Source organism: Nanorana parkeri, unplaced genomic scaffold, assembly GCF_000935625.1.
Source record: "Nanorana parkeri isolate BGI_ZX_2015 unplaced genomic scaffold, ASM93562v1 scaffold364, whole genome shotgun sequence".
NCBI lineage: Eukaryota > Metazoa > Chordata > Amphibia > Anura > Dicroglossidae > Nanorana > Nanorana parkeri.
Window position 1 is genome coordinate 1,030,866 of NW_017306632.1, and position 4,083 is coordinate 1,034,948.

The following is a 4,083-nucleotide window of genomic DNA, read 5'->3' on the forward strand; positions in this document are numbered from 1 at the left end:
CAAAAACAAATTATATATATTATATTTTATATATTATATTTTGGTGTCTCCTTTTTTTATTATTATTTATGTATTGCTTTATTTGTTTATGTTCATTCTTATTGATATGGGAGAGGAAGAGTTCTTGAATATTTCATGTGCCAGCTTAACTTGGAGGACAACAATAGCAATCAGACAGCATTAACCACCAAAGCTAGTCGTCAATGTTGTGTTCTCCAAGGTCAGTTGTCTCGGTGGGTCTGGAACAAGTGGGATTTTTCAAATCTTTGTGATCCTGACAAACACTTATGGCATACTTTTAAAAAACGTATCATACAGTTGCAAAGTTGAGATAACAACTAAAATTCTGCTTTACCAACAGAACATGCAAATCAATGTTTGGGTGTTTTTAATCTACCAGTAATTCCCCTTTTTGTTTTAGTGTTTTAAAAAAATACGGACCCATTTGGCCCATCATAGCATCCTTGCATGCCCCAAGAGCCCCTTCAGCATTAAGTACATTAAGCACATCAAGAGAAGTGTTCAAAAATGCTGGTTGGCAGCTGGTTCTTCTGTACCTTAAAAAAAACATGAATCCTGCATGAAACACTCCCCCCCAAAAAAGACAAGCAGATGGCAAAAGACTAGTCAACAGTATTGAATGTGTATCCCTGCAGGTGGTCTTACTATGGGGTCTATTCACTAAGCTGCCGTAGGCAGCCGAATGAATGACCGACCTGAGGCCACCAAGGAGAGAAACACTGCTTTTTCTGTTTTTTTCTTTATTCTGACACGAGCGATGTCAGAATAGAAAAAGAAATTTCCCATTGAAAAGCATTGGGACATTCACTGTTCACTGTTGCAGATTTTTCCTCACTTCCTAGCTGATAAAACATTGTCCCCAAAACAGGAAGTGAGGAAAAATCCTTCTAACAGAAATAAAACCTAACAGGGTTCTAAACCTTCCCCACTCTATCCAAAACGAAGAAAAAACATTTTGGCTATAGATAGACTTTATTCTGGCATTGATGCTGCAGGCTAACATTAGCAGCTGCAAGTGTCAGAAGATGCACAAAGAAAGTTCGGTGACAAAACATGTCAATAACTACATGACATAATTTTACCTCTTGCTAAGCACACGACATTAGTGACTAGATAGTAGACATGTGCACTGCCAAAAAATTCGTTTAGTTTCGTTTTAAATTCGGATTTGTGTTATTTCGTTTTTCGGGATTCGGGTGTGAAAGTCAATTCGGATTCGGACGAAATTTGGTAGTGGTAGTTCGAACGTTCGTTTCGTTTTCTGTTCGTTTCTTATTCGTTTCGTTCGTTCGTTTGCAGCAAAGTGACATTTGAGGGGGAAAAAATATTTTTCTCCTTCTCTAATGTCACTTTGCTCCAACGAACGAAACAAAGAAGAAACGAATAAGAACAGCAAACGAAACGAACGTTCGAACTACCGCTACCGAATTTCGGAAATGGAAATTCGGATTCGTTTGCATTCGTTATGTCTGTAATTCGGAATTCGGATACATCCGAATGTCCGAATTTCCGAAAATTCGTCCGAATTTCGATTCGGAACGAAACAAATCGCACATGTCTACTAGATAGAGTTTTTCCCACATCAGATTAGCAGCATGATGAATCAGACACTTTTAGCCACCCACTGACTACTGTACCTCATTATTAGTAAAACAACACTATTTATCCCATACAACTTGATATTAGTGCCCACGAAAGCCAAGTCATGCAGTGTCTATTGTAAATAAAGTGATAATGGGAAGGTGGCTTCAGCTCACCCTCAAAAAAATATCCTACTTTTGTACCCGTGTAGGAAGAGGGCTTTATGAAATAACACTGTAAATCTGAAATATGTATGGTCAGTTACTCTCCTGTATAATACAAGTGGTCACAAATGTTCCTGTATTGCAACAATGGTAAATTCACTCACTCTTCAGAAACATATTAGTAGTCAATCAGTCTCCTGCAGTGGGACATCTGTCACTTAGTCTTCTGTAGCATTGCAACAGCTTCTCATAGTCCCCTATACTGTTGTAATGGTCACTGTCTGTTGTACAGTAGCAGCTGCCAGTAAGTCTCTGATATCAGGTCAGCTGTCCTTTGGGGGAATGACATGACATAGCAGCAATCATATTCATCAACACCTAATTAGCAGTGCTAGAATATTACACAAAGTATGTACAGCCAGAAGGAAACAGAATTACCATATGGCCACAAGTAATATCATACAGTATAGCTTAATTGGCACAATCACAAAAATAAAGATTGACTTAAAGTGACATTAAACCCTCAGATTTTTTTAACATAAACCAATACTGTAATGTGTGCCTTACTGTAATACATGGTTGTTTCCCTTCTCTTTGCTGCTCTTCCTTTTAAATCCTCATGTCTTCTCATGCTTGGGGAGAACTTCCCTTTGCAGCTGACTGCCTCTTCCTGTAGTGCTGGCTCAGGTTGCAAACCTATACACAGACACCATGTATCCATTTCAGAGACAAGGCAGTCTGCTGCAAAACAGAAGTTCTGCAGAGCATGAGAACAGATACAGATTTAAAAGGAAGAGCAGCAAAGAGAAGGGAAACAACCATGGATTACAGTAAGGCACACATTACACTATTGTTTACTTTAAATGCCCTTCTATTTCACAATCTACTTCTTCTTCTTTTTCACGTTCTACTTTATATCTACTGCGCATAATAATTTTCCATTTCTTATTTTCATCCTGTTTCATAACTGCACTGCAGTTTGTTCATTTTAATGCTATGAAAAATTGAGAGTTTTACCCCTTGTGTGGCGCTTATCAGAGGTACGGTGAAATTGCGGAGGAGGGAGGCAGTACTTGATGGGTACACCAGTTAACGCTTGTAGTGTGGTAGGTATAAGTACAGGGGGGGGAGGGGAAACAGGGTGGTGGCGTAGGTGTGCGGCTTCCGTTCTGTCTGGACCGGGGTGTCCAACACGTGTACTGTAGGGAAACAAAAATTGGAGACGGAAGCGCCACTACCTAGCGCAATACCTACTACCTAGCTCCGTCGGGCTGCCCGAAAGCCCCAGCGTGAACCCTTCTCCACTGCGGCTGAACAGTCCGGCACCTTCAACCGCTCTCCAACTCCCCCATCCAGGACAACACATCGCTCTACCGGCCCACAGCACCTACCACTAGAGGACACCTGTGCCAGCACTCCTGAGGACCACCCCAGGGCCCACCGCCGCGGCACCACACCACACCATTGCTGAGAGCCGGCCTCCACTATCCCCTCGGTGAGTCACAGAAGCCCACCCCTTCTTCACCCACCATTGCATACCTCACCCCCTCGCGTTTGTATCCCCATCTGCCTACTGGGTTGAAACGCCACGCCACCCTGAAAAAGAGCGACCACCACCACTCCACCCCATCCGCTTCACTGCAACCCGACGATTACAAGCGAATACTCACCCAGACTCAGGTGAGTACAACACTTACGCTTACACCCCACTCTACCACATTTATTGCGCTAGGTAGTGGTGCTTCCATCTCCAATTTTCATTTTAATGCTATGCAACCTCTTTTATTTAACATTTGCATGATAATTGCATAGATCTTTTTAATATTTAAGACATTGCACGTATTATGCTCTAAGCAATTTACACTTCAGATTTTGCACTGAAAGCCTATAGTTATAGATTTATATTATGCTGTAGTAATAATTGCTTATAAAGTAACGTGACGACCTTGTAGTATCGTTTTTGCAAGTTAGTCAACTTAGGATATATTTAAAAAAAATTAAAAATATAAAATATTAGTTGTGGCTAAATAGCAGCAGTTACTCAAATTCCTGTAGCAGAGCAACAGTTATACTTACATGTTTTAAGCTCAAATTACCTCATCTTCCACACTTCCTTTTTAGCATATATAAAGGTTATAGGACAAAGGATAAAGACCACACCTTTTTATTGCTACAGCCACAAGGCAAAAGCTATAATTTTCTGGTAGCTAGGTTGCCATTTATTGAGCAAGCCATCTCCTTTTTTCCCTATGTACCAGCAATGAAAAAAAATCTCCGGAGTGTTCACTGCTATCAAGAATGCCTTAGTTACTGTAAT

At 40.8% G+C, this 4,083-nt stretch overlaps 1 protein-coding gene across 1 annotated transcript in view; it reads left to right on the plus strand.

The window, feature by feature from the left end:
• Positions 1-3,589, plus strand: part of TINAG (tubulointerstitial nephritis antigen) — an 80,439-nt gene extending 76,850 nt beyond the window's left edge. The window contains exon 13 of the mRNA XM_018558857.1: positions 3,579-3,589. The gene's annotated coding sequence lies outside the window, so the exon portion shown is untranslated. The remainder of the gene's footprint in view (positions 1-3,578) is intronic.
• The last annotated feature ends 494 nt before the right edge of the window (positions 3,590-4,083 follow it).